The sequence below is a fragment of the Felis catus genome, chromosome A3, assembly GCF_018350175.1.
Source record: "Felis catus isolate Fca126 chromosome A3, F.catus_Fca126_mat1.0, whole genome shotgun sequence".
Classification (NCBI taxonomy): domain Eukaryota; kingdom Metazoa; phylum Chordata; class Mammalia; order Carnivora; family Felidae; genus Felis; species Felis catus.
The window spans coordinates 63813500-63825937 of record NC_058370.1 but is presented as its reverse complement, the minus strand read 5'-3'; positions in this window follow the sequence as shown (position 1 = coordinate 63825937).

Below are 12438 nucleotides of genomic sequence, written 5' to 3'. Positions count from 1 at the left end.
ACAACATTCCTCACTTCCAAAATGCCCATCCCATTGATGGCCATTATGCCATCATAGCTTCATTCTCTTAGACAAAAATTTTATTTCTCTTCTGAAGTTCCTTCTAAAATAAAATGAACCCTGTCCCTGTCTCCCCCATGAGTATTAAGCCTTATCAACAGACATAACAACTGGGAATGAGGAAGAATAGGGCACAGGACAAGTACCTGGGGGAAGGGAATATAGTCCAACTCCTTAACATGGCTCAAGATACCCATCGGGATCTGGTCCCTGCCTGCCTCCCCAACTTTTTCTCTTATCACCTTGCCTTTGTAATTCTCCAATCCTGACATGCCCAACATCTTTTGTATCCTTCTTCATTCCCTGCTCTCTTCTGCTTTCTGGCCTTTCAACATACTATGCCCACTCCTTTGGCTGCCTGACTCCTATTCATCCTCCCAATTACAGTCAGACATCACTTCCTCCAGGAGGCCTTTTCTACTTATCTCATGGCCCTGCCATGTATCCCCATGGCTCCTTGTGTTTTCCTCATCATAGCACATAATGCACTGTACTATATGATCGTTTATTATCCATATACCTGGTTGACTGTGAGCTCCAAGGGCTCAGGTTCCATATTGGATTTTTCACTATCCCAGCACCAGACACTGCCTGGCACATTGTAGTTACTCAAGGAACACCCACTGAATGAATCAATAAGCTGGGCCTGAATGGGCAGACGGGAGTACTGGTGACAGATTTCATCTCCCTCACATGTTGTCAAGGACCTGCATTACTGGAGCTCCATGTAGTTTCCCTAACTCCAGAGAAGCCCCTCCTAAAAAGCATACTATAGATCACAAAGGATTCTGAGAATGTGAATAATTCTGTACGGCCCATTCCCAAGCCTAGATGTACAACTTGGAGCACACATCATTTTTTTTTTTTTTTGATGGGAGACAATGTGCCAATGTTCTTGGAAGTCTATGTGCCCACCTCAGAAGCTTTAGACATCACCGTAGGCCACCAATACCATATCAGCATGAATAGGGTTTCCAGGGTCCTTGGGAAAATTATTAAGGTGATCTTGGAACCAATGGTCAGATTCCCAATTGTACGAAGATTGGAAGACAAAGACTGTCTTTTAATCCCTGAGACAAGTGCCTAAGAGAAGCCAAGAACTCTGCCTGATTCAGGAGAGGAATGGAGACAAGGACTCTGCCTTGAGTAATGTAGGCAGCACAGGTCATGCTATGCTTAATAGCTTCCAGGGAGGCATGCTCCAGGTCCCTGGGGGGAGGAAGAGAGGAACTCAAAAGAGCTCATTTGAAGAGTTGAAAGAGATATAATTACAAGAAGCCAAGCCTTCCAAGGTTGACTGAAAGGCTCACTCAAGGAACACTTCTTTCCATTTGAGGTAATAATCATGGTAATAGTCACAGCTGGCCATTTTTGAGAGCTTACAAAGTGCTCACTTCCTGATTTTGGTGCTGTACAAATATTACCCAACTAATCGTCACCATGCTCTGTGATGAGATAAGTCCTATTCTTACTCCTGTTTCACAAATGAGGACACTGAGGCACAGATGTGTTAGGTGACTAACCCAGGATTGCACTAGTAAGTGGAGGAGAAGGAGGTTGAATCCATACCCTCTGGCTTCAGGGCTCACGGTCTTGGCTGAGATCCTTGGCAGGAGTGAAGGGCACCGGTCATCAGTGCAGACAATGGAAATGATGACCCAATGGGACTAAGGCTGGCTGGCGGGGGTTCCCACGTTGTATTCTCCTATGCAGTCCTCACTAGCCTCTTCTGTGCTGTGTGTGTCTGACACAGGGTCTGGTATTGGGCACATGAGGGTAAGTAGAACACGGTCCCTGTCCTTGAGAGGCTCTCAGTCCCTGTAATGGCTGAGATGTGGGAGTCAAGATGGGGAAGCCCCCTGTCTGGGGGAACTGATGGAGAGAGGAGGCATTCACCCAGCTCTGGAAGAGTGAGAGCTGTGATTCTGGCTTTATCTTTTTGCTTCCCAGTTCTGTCCAGGAAATACCTAAAAACCAGGACAGTGTTTTACTTACCTTTGTGTCCTTAAGTGCCAGCATGATAAATGGCACGTAGTAGTTGCACAATAAGTATATATGGAATTAATGAATGAGTTAACTGATTTTATAGAATTGATTGTAAAGAACTCTAATTTGGGAGCAAATGCAGGCAAACCAAACTTTTAGGAGCTCCAGGTAGACATAAAACCAGAGTGAGTAATGCAGAATAGGGAGGAATAAAACCCTCTACATGCAGCTCATTGGAGAGTGAGTCTGCTGGAAGTCTCTGCTCTGCTCTCTGTCCTGTCTCTCTTTATTGTCTGGAAGGGCTGAGGGCAGAAAGTGGTTGTTCCCTGTAGGGTCCTCAGTGGTGCTGCCTTTGTATCTGGAACCTGGGTGGGAAGGCTGCTTTCCAGAGAAAGTTAGCAGAGCCTGGAATCAAGTAACATACATCACTCCAGAAAGTCCTCCAAACACCACAGATTTCATGGCTACTGGCAGCTCCTGGATATCCAGCAGCCAGCCAGTAGAGTGGGACCTGCGTGATTTTATCACCCTTCCCAGGTCACCTCTGGGCCTCTGCAGATTATTCTTTTTTTTTTTTTTTAACCTTTTTAACGTTTAGTTTTGAAAGAGAAAGAGAAAGAGAGACAGAGAGTGAGCAGGCGAGGGGCAGAGAGAGAGGGAGACACAGAATCTGAAGCAGGCTCTAGGCTCTGAGCCATCAGCACAGAGCCAGATGAGGCGCTCGAACCCACGACCGCGAGATCATGACCTGAGCCGAAGTCGGATGCCCAACCAACTGAGCCACCCAGGTGCCCCCACAGATTATTCTCAAGTAGAGAGGGAGTGGCGAAACCCTAGCATCAAGTTCTCTGCTTTTAATGTCACCTTTGCCACCAGGACCATGTAAGGAACTATGAAAGATCTTCTTTTTTTTTTTTTTTATTAACTTACCAATTACCATTATCTCAAAATTTTAAAATCTAAACTAAAAAGAAAAATAAAAAGTAAAAACCTAAGTAACAAATGAAGACTGGTTAAATAAATTATGGTATGTCCATGCAATGAGATATTTAGCAGCCATTTTTTTTTAATTTTATTTATTTATTTTGAGAAAGAAAGTGTGAGTGGGGGAGGGGCAGAGAAAGTCGAGAGCTGGAATCCCAAGGAGGCTCCACGCTCTCAGCACAGAGCCCAATGCCCGGCTCCAACCCATGAACCGAACCATGAGATCATGAGCTGAGCCAAAGTCAGATGCTTAACTGACTGAGCCACCAGGCACCCTGATATTGAGCAGCCATTTAAAAACGTGTAGAGTTTAGGGGTGGTTCAGTTGGTTAAGCATCAGACTCTTGACTTCAGCTCAGGTCACCATCTCATGGTTAGTGCATTCAAGCCTCGCAAGGGGCTCTGCACTGACAGCACAGAGACTGCTTGGGCTTCTGTTTCCCTCTCTCTCTGCCTCTCTCCTGGTTGCTCTCTCTCTCTCTCTCTCTCTCTCTCTCAAAATAAATTAAAAAAAAAAAGGTGTAGATTATACTGTTGGTGGGAGAGCAAAGTGGTGTAGGCACTGTGGAAAATAGTATGGAGTTTCCTCAAAAAGTGAAAAATAGAATTATCCTGCAATCCAGTAATCATACTACTGGGTATTTACCCAAAGAATACAAAAACACTAATTAGAAGGGATACATGCACCTCTATGTGTATAGCAGAATGGGTAAAGAAGACGTAATTAGTGTGTGTATACACACACACACACACACACACACACACACACACACAGTGGAATATTACTCAGCCATAAAAAACAATGAAATTTTGCCATTTGCAATGACATGGATGGAGCTAGAGAGACTAATGCTAAGCAAAATAAGTCAGAGAAAGACAAATACCATATGTTTTCACTCATATGTGGAATTTAAGAAACAAAACAAATGAACATGGGGTGGGGGGAAAAGAGAGGCAAACCAAGAAACAGACTCTTAACTATAGAGAACAAACTAATGGTTCCCAGAGGGGAGGTGGGTGAGGGATGGGTTAAACAGGTTTAAGGAGGGTGATTGTGATGAGCACCAGGTGACGTATGGAAGTGTGGAATCACTAAATTCTACTCCTGGAACTACTATTGTGTTGTATGTTAACTAGCTAGAATCAAAATAAAACAAAACAAAACAAACACTTGGAAAAAAAGTAAAATGGTGTCGATTTTTATTGACATGAAAATTTATTTAAGATATATTAATAAGTGGAAAAATATGAGTGAAATAAGTTATGAAACAGCTTGTAGATATATATGTATATGTGCATAGCCATATACACAGAGGGAGAAAAGCCTGGGCAGTTGTACATCAGAATGTTAAATATTGGCTATTTTCAGGCAATATTCGTGGATAATTTTTATTTTGATTTCTATCTCTATTCTTAGTTTGCATACAATAAGCAATCAATGAGCAATCATAAAAGGTCTGAGTGAGTCTCTGGGATGATTTTAAAAGCAGAGAGTTTAACCCTGGGGTTTCATCAGCCCCTCCCCACCTTGCAAATAATTTGAAAGGCCCCAAGATGGTCTGGAATGGGTGATGAGATCATGTCAGGTCACATGCTGCTGATTGGATGTTGGAGTGGCAAGAAGCTGGCAACTGAAGTAAAATGTGCTCTGCTTGGGAGGTTTTTTGGACAATAACGTATAGTTCTGATGGCAGGTGTTGCTAATTCTCTCCTTTCTGTCGTAGTTTCCCGAGTCAACGGCGGCATCATCAGGTGAATGTACTTGGGACTCGGAGGTGAGCACTCCTCCAGAAGGCAGAGATGGTCCAGGTTAATTCTGATAACGCTCTAGCACCTGCTAGTTTTATTTCCTCTCCAGTCTTTTCTCAATTCAGTCAGGGGGTGAGCCTGGGCTGGGAGCAGATCACTTTACTCACCATTATTTCATTGTCTGCATTTACCTCCTGCCCAAGAGGCCAGCTCACTTTTCCACTGTAAATTATTTATATACAAAGGCTCATAAAAGATCCTTGATCTTCTCTTCCCAGTTCCTCTGGGGTCTTGCTTCCAGCATTTTAACTCTCTCCTATTGTCCTCCTGGACATCCTCCCTAGCTCTGGTGTCTGTCTTTCCACTACATTTAGGACTGAAGTTTGGGGGACATGGAGAACTGAATCAAGGGTATAAGTTCCCGAAGAACAAACCCTTTGGCAATTTACTAACATGAAGGCTCCCCTCTCTGGCCAGGATTAGAATGGCCTCCATAGTCATGCTGAACTGCTCCATCAGAGAGGAGAGGGGAGCTCTTTCCCACTCAGCCCTTTTTCATAGATGCCAACAAGTGTCTCCATATATGTGTACATAGAGGAATATACCACACCCGGAAATGACATGCACGCAGCCATATATACACGCACAGTCCGTATACACATCCTCAGACACATTTGACAGACCGTACGTGTGTTCCCCCAGGCATCCACACCTATTAGTATATACACATAGAACACACACAGGCACTCATACAGGCACTGGAGCGCACACAACAACATGCAGGCACACACAGACACAGCTGTGCATTCTTACACACCCAGACGTAGATACTCACACACATATTTAACCACGCAGACGTGAGCACACATAAATCTACTCTAGGCAAAGAAGAGAGTTGACAGAGCCTCCCTAGACAGAGACCATTCTCACTCACCCTGACACTGGCATTGCTTTGTTTTGTAGGAAGTTTTGTAGAAAGTTGGCTGTGCCTTTGACAATGAGTGCAGCCCTCTTCTGCCTCCTGCTCCCCAGCCAGCTTTCTCTTCCCTGCCCCCTTGCAGCCCCATTTTTCATCCATTGCTGTGCCTGGCCAAGGGGAATGCTAATCGCCATGACAGGAACTATTTCCACCTGTTTACATCCTGCTCGCCTCCCCTTCATGCCATTTTAGATTCTGCCAAGCAGCAGAGGAAGCCTGCTGTGCAGGCCATGGTGAGGGGGGTAAGGAATGAGCGGGAGGACAGTTGGAGTGTGAAAAGGACCCGTCGCTAAGTGACTCCCCATTCCAACAGCCACACACAAGATGCACATAATTGCTTTTAGCACAGTGGGATGGATAGAGATACAAAAGGTCAAATCAAGGATTTGTCCCATAATATCTTTGCTAAGCAGCAGCGTCAGACGTTGGAAAAGCATATTCATGAATTGAGTTGCCAGAGTGTGGGGCAGGCTTTTCAGAGGCGGCTGTGTGTTCCCTCTTTGAGGTGTGCCTGCCGTGGTGATTGGATTCACACGGAGCAAGTGACTTCTCAATGCTCAACAAAGCTCTGCCTGTGAATTGGACTAAATAGACGACTTGGCAGGCAGCTGAGATAACTATGCTAAGTGAATTTCAGAGTTGCCCCCACTCTCCTAATGCCCAAGTCTACTGGAAAATGCAGGATAAAGGCCAAACTCCTGAGCGTGACACTGACGGCCCTCCACTTATCTTTCCAGTCACTCCCCGACATGAATGTTGGATGGCCATCCCACTGGGCCCTTCTCGGATCTCTGAATACATGGGAGCCTTGCTGTTTTGGGGACCCTGCCCGTGGCCTTCCCCAGACTGCACCGTTGCCCTCTTACCCATTCAAACCCTCTTTGTTATTCAGGCTTGACTCGCGTCCTAATTCCACCAATCCTTTCCTTGTTGCCCACCTAGATGTGACCGTGACCTTCTTGAAAGGAGGAGGGCAGCAGGGTATAGAGAAATAATGTGCTTCTGGACCCTGTGGTCTGACTTAAACGTGAGCAGGCTCACTAGCTCACCAGGGTTGGTGTGTTGAGGACAGTCTGTGAGGCAGGGAGGGACCAGAAGCAGAAGGCAGTTTGGAGGTTATTGTGATCATGAGGTGTGGGGGGTGGATGATTTGAACCAGGGAAACAGCAGTGGGGATGGTGAGCAGAGGTCAGATCCTCTTGAAAGTACATTTGAAAGGTATTGCCCGAGGACTGGTTGTGGGATATTAAAACGAAGAAAAGAAAAGAAGTTAAAGATGATTACAAGATTTTTGGCCCAAGTATTGACCGGCATGTGGCAAGAGTAAACTTGGATTTGGATGGTGGATATTAAGAGTCCAGCTTTGAGCATAAGGTGGCTATTGCACATCCAAACAGAGATGCCAAGACTGAGAAGGACAAGTAGTAAAACAGGAGAAAACTAGGGGAAGGTGGGATCCTGGAAGAAAGTCTTTCAAGGAGGAACCCATGATCAGTCATGTCTAAGTTGAGCTAATAGGTCTAGAAGACAAGGACAAAAAGCGACCATTGCATTTCCTATGGTGGAGGCCTTTGGGGACCTTGGCAAATGTGGTTTTGTGAAGTAGTGGAGACAAAAGCCCAAACCTGACAGGTTTCAAGAGGGAATAGTGAATTTTTGAGAAGTTCTGCAGGAAAGGGAAGTAAATCAATGAGGTGGAGTAGGGGGATCAAAGACGAATTTTGGGGGGCACCTGGGTGGCTCAGTCGGTTGAGCGTCTGACTTCGGCTCAGGTCATGATCTCGTGCTTTGTGAGTTTGATCTTGGCATCAGGCTCGCTGCTGTCAGCATAGAGCCTGCTTCAGATCCTCTGTTTCCCTCTCTCTCTGTCCCTCCCCCACTTGCTCTCTCTCTTTCAAAAATAAACATTAAAAAAAAAAAAGATGAATTTTTCTATGGGAAACAAATACTGTCTTCAAGACACAGTTGCCCACACCTTCTGCTCCCTTCTGTCCTTCTCATCCAGAGACAGGCGGTGTTTCAGTGTTGTTCCAGAATAAGGCACACCACTGGGTTCTCTGTGACTGAAGGCATCCCCACCCAAGTTTCTCTGAAAACCAAGGAGTTCCTTGAGTCCTGTCCTGTGACTCTGGCCACATCCACCTCTCTCCCTCCTAACATCGTGGCCAATTTGTCGCTCTTTTCCAAATTTCTCATGTTCACTCAGGAAGGCAGGGGGACCTTTTTCAGGAGAGTCATAGATTTTCCAGTAAGTAGTACTGGCAAGTCAGTTTTTCCTAGCAACTTAAAAAAGATACATAAATAATTTTAAAATGTAACGTTCTTCTCCGTAGGAAAAAAATGTATATACCTGGCACATCAACTGCAGAGATGTTAAGTGTATTTTCAGTTTTTGGAAAATACACTGTGTGTCAGGTACATAATTTCATTAGCCTATTGCGCACAGTGAGCTATTGTTAAGGGGTCTGTCATGTCTCCATTATTCCCAACCCCCATTGGGGTTTAATCATATTCAGGGCTATTTGCAACTATGGTTTCCAATTTCAAATGACATTAGGCTAAAATGAAGCCTATAACTTATACTTTGAGATCTAATATGCAACACTTTCCATCAGCATATTATACTGGTTAAGTTGCTTCTGAGCAACGTAAAGGAAAAATAAAATAAAAATATCCAACTTAGCATGAGAACTTGAGAACCATTCATTTTGTAATTTTCCTGAAGGTCATCTCCAGTAGGGAAATAACTGGGAGGGCCACTCATCTTTCTATGGCCGTGTGGCTGAAATCCTGTCAATCTCATACCAATGTTTGTGAAAAGGTCAGTTGCCCCTCTCAAGGCAGTGAGTTTGGTGTTTTGTTTTGTTTTTTAAGATTTTATTTTATTTTTAACCATATTATTATTATTATTTTATCGTTAAGAAAGCCACTTCTATGACCGTCATGAAGCCCAGGCTGGGTTAACAGTAATGAGTGCTGGAGGTAATTACATCAGACTCTGGACTTTCACTGTCTCTCTACCTCAGCTGAAAACCCAGACTCATGAGGCCTCAATCCCTGCCTCCGTATTCCTGGAAGATGCCAAAGCCAACTATGTAGGAGGGTTTTCAGAGGAGAAGACGACTTTGTCTTCCCAGAAAATAAACACTCTGCTTTTTGAGACAGAGGGCAACCCCAAACCACAGACAGGTTGGGACCTGTGCAGGCTTCAATAGTTAAAAATTTTAACTTTAAGTAATCTTTGCATCCACGTGAGACTCAGACTCACAATGCCAAGATCAAGAGTCACCTGTTCCAGTGACTGAGTTAGCCAGGCATGCCAAGGCAATGAGTATTTTTGAAATAATGATTTGGGGTTGGCTCTCAGGTTCCCCGTGGTCTCCGACTTCACATAGACCTGCCAGTTAGCATTGCATGGGTTGGCAATGGTGCTTTCTGGAGTTGTGCAAGTCTACAATGTACACAATTATGGTCCTGCTTCAGGGAGGACCTGAAGGAGAATGGCAGAGCACAAGTACTTGGAGTTTCTTCAACAGTGGTCCTGCCTTTATGGACACTGAGTCCCTCTCTGCTCCATTCCAACGGAGAGGGCTGAGGGTACTAAATGTGCCACTGCCACCATACCATTCAAAAACGTCCCACATGTCACATTGACTGCGGGGTCTGCAACCATGATGTACCAAAAAAATACCCCACAATACAACTGTGAGTTTGCTCTATCCTATGTGCTCAGAAAAATGGCTCCTGGGTCCCTATACAAGAAGCACCATAACCCCACGGTAGCGAGAGAAGTCTTGTCCTGCACACCCCTGGCTAAGGCTCAACCAACTGCTTAAGAAGCACCACAACACCCAGGCATTCAGGAGCTCCTTCTGTCACTTCTCTTTTCCTCCTCCATGAGCTCCTTGGGTTTTTCCTATATGTCTGCCCTCCACAGAATGCTGGCTTCATTGTAGAGAGTACTCAGTTCCTTGAGGTCCTTGAGGGTGTTCTGGGTCTTTCAAAGAGAAACATCTATAAGGTAATGGCTTTTCTCTCATTAATCAGTTGTATCTTACAAAAGACCTTTATTATAGACTGAATATGTGTGTTTTCTCCAAATGCAAATGTTGAAACCCTAAAGCCCAATGTGATGGTATTTGAAGATGGGGCCTTTGGGAAGTAGTTACGGAAGATCAGGTCATGAGAGTGGGACTCCATGATGGAATTAACATCCTTATAAGAAAAGTAAGAGACTTGAGGTCCATCTCTCTCTCCCTGACATGAAAAGATACAGGGAGAAGGCGACCATCTATAAACAGGAAGCAGGTCCTTGCCAAGAACCTGACCATGCTGGCACCTTGACCTTGGACTTCTAGTCTCCAGGACTGTGAGAAACATGTGTTGTTTAAGCCCTCCAATCTATGGTATTTTGTTACAGAAGCCCAAGCTAAGACAACCCTCTCCCAAGAAGACTGAGGAGGAAGGAAAATCCCATTCTAACCTGGAAAGTTCTTTCTTCCTTTGATCTGAATCTGACTTCTAGAAGGTTTAGGCCCAGTTTTGCTCTGAGGAACAACACCTATGTGACTCACACCTCTCCTACTTTCAGCCTTCACCTTCTGAAGCTCATTCCCATAGTTTTCTTCAGCATTTTCTTCTAAGAGCTGAATTTTCCTAGTTATTCCTCTGTACGGCCTCGTTTCCATATGCTTCACCATCATAGTTAGCCTGCCATTCACGGACCATTTTGACATGCTTTATAAAACTCAGGGCCCAGAAATGACCGCCCCTCCCCCCCCAGACACGGTTACCTGGGAGTGGTCTCTATTTATTTTTATGTGTGTGTGAGAATTTTATTTGACACAAAGTAGCTAGGGGGATATTTAAAGTGCTTCAAGATTGGCTTTTAAAAAAATAGACTAGATTGGTACATAGGAAAAAAAAAAGCCTTCATTTGAACTATTACTCTATGGGATGTGTTTTTAAGCCACCCACATGGCTATATTGGCCACCTACTAGAAGATCTGATCAGTCCTGTGACTGTTGGCAGGTCCTTTCCCCCATTTGGGTCCCAAAAACTTCATCAGGTGGGTAGGTGGAGGGCAGTGGGGCACTAATCCTCTGAGTCCAGGACCAAGAGACCAAAGCTTATTCTTAGCTCCCTCATCTGAGCCAGACTAAGGTAAATTAGGGCAGAAGAAAAAGGCCCTTTTCCCTCACTTCCCTTCTTGTGTGTCTGTGCAAAGGCAGGAGGCACTCTGTATAGATGTATTCTATGTGTGCTCCTAATGGGGCAAGTCTCTCTTCTCCCCAGTGATGTCTACTCACACAGGCATTTAGGGGAGGAGAGGGAAGGTCTCCAGCCATGTAAGGAAAGAGTGGCCTCACTCTGCCACAGCCACTTGCGATCACATGCCCGGGAGAGCTACATCTCAGTCTGAGCTTCCTCCATCCATCCCGGCCCCCCTCCCATAACGTGACCCAGAATTTCCACTTTATAGAGTGAATTACCTGCAGTCAGTCCTCACAAGACCCAATCCTACCACTATCAAGTGACTCCAGAAGGAGAGAGTACTGCCTTGTTTTACACAGCTCCCCTCTCAATGGTCTCTGGCCCCAAGATGTTCTGCGTCCACTGAGCTGACTTTTCTTCAGCATTTAGTTTCTCGTTGATACTTCCATAGCCAGCCCGGTGCCTGTCCTTCTCCCCTCTGTCCTCGTTCCCAGGTTGGGAGCCTTTCCCAAATCTTCTCTGGTCTAATTTAATCTCTGACAAGCAGCCTCGTGTGCTGCTTTCTCGCTCTGACAGACTTGATTTGTCTTGATGCATCAAACTTTGGGCCACAGAGGCCGTGCTGACCTCTTTGGGGAGCTCAGCTCTTGTGGTGTCCAGGAACCCCCCTCTCCTGAGGGCTGTATCAACCAGTTCTTCACTACAGCAGATGATGGGTTTTTCTAAAAAGGACCTAGGAGAACAGCCCACATAGTGACTAAGGCTGTCAACATCTCTCCTTTCTTAGGAGGACTTTCTTTCTCTCTCCCTCCTGCCCACCGGGCAAGGGCCAGGGGCTGGAGGTGGGGCAGAAACCCAATCAATTAGGCAACAGTTCTTTAGATACTGGACATGCTGACAAAAGGGGCAAAACATTATGTATCAAATCATGTTTGTTATATTTTAATCATATCACATCTGTATTCATTTGCTAGGGCTGCCATAACAAAACACGACTGAGTGGTTGGCTTAAATAGCAGGAATTTATTTGCTCCCAGTTCTAGACACAGGAAGTCGAAGATCAAGGTGCCAGCAAATTTTGTTTTCTCTGAAGCCTCTCTCCTTGGCTTGCAGGTGGCCGCCTTTTTACTGCCTCTTCACGTGGTCATCCCTCTGTGCACGCATCCATGGTGTCTCCCTTGTGTGTCCAAATTTCCTCTTCCAATAAGGTCAGATTAGATTAGGGCCCACCCTACCAACCTTAATTACCTCTTTAAAGGCCCTATCTCCAAATGCAGCCACATTTTGAGATACTGGGCGGCAGGGAGGGAGGCCTTCAATGTATAAATTGGGGGTGGGCACAAGTCATCCCATAACAATATTTCCCCCCAATCCTATCATTGATTTGTGCTGAGGTCATAGCAAAGAGAACAGTCTCAAATTGCAGGGAGGGAGGTTTCGGCTAGTTGTAAGCAAGGTTCAGGCA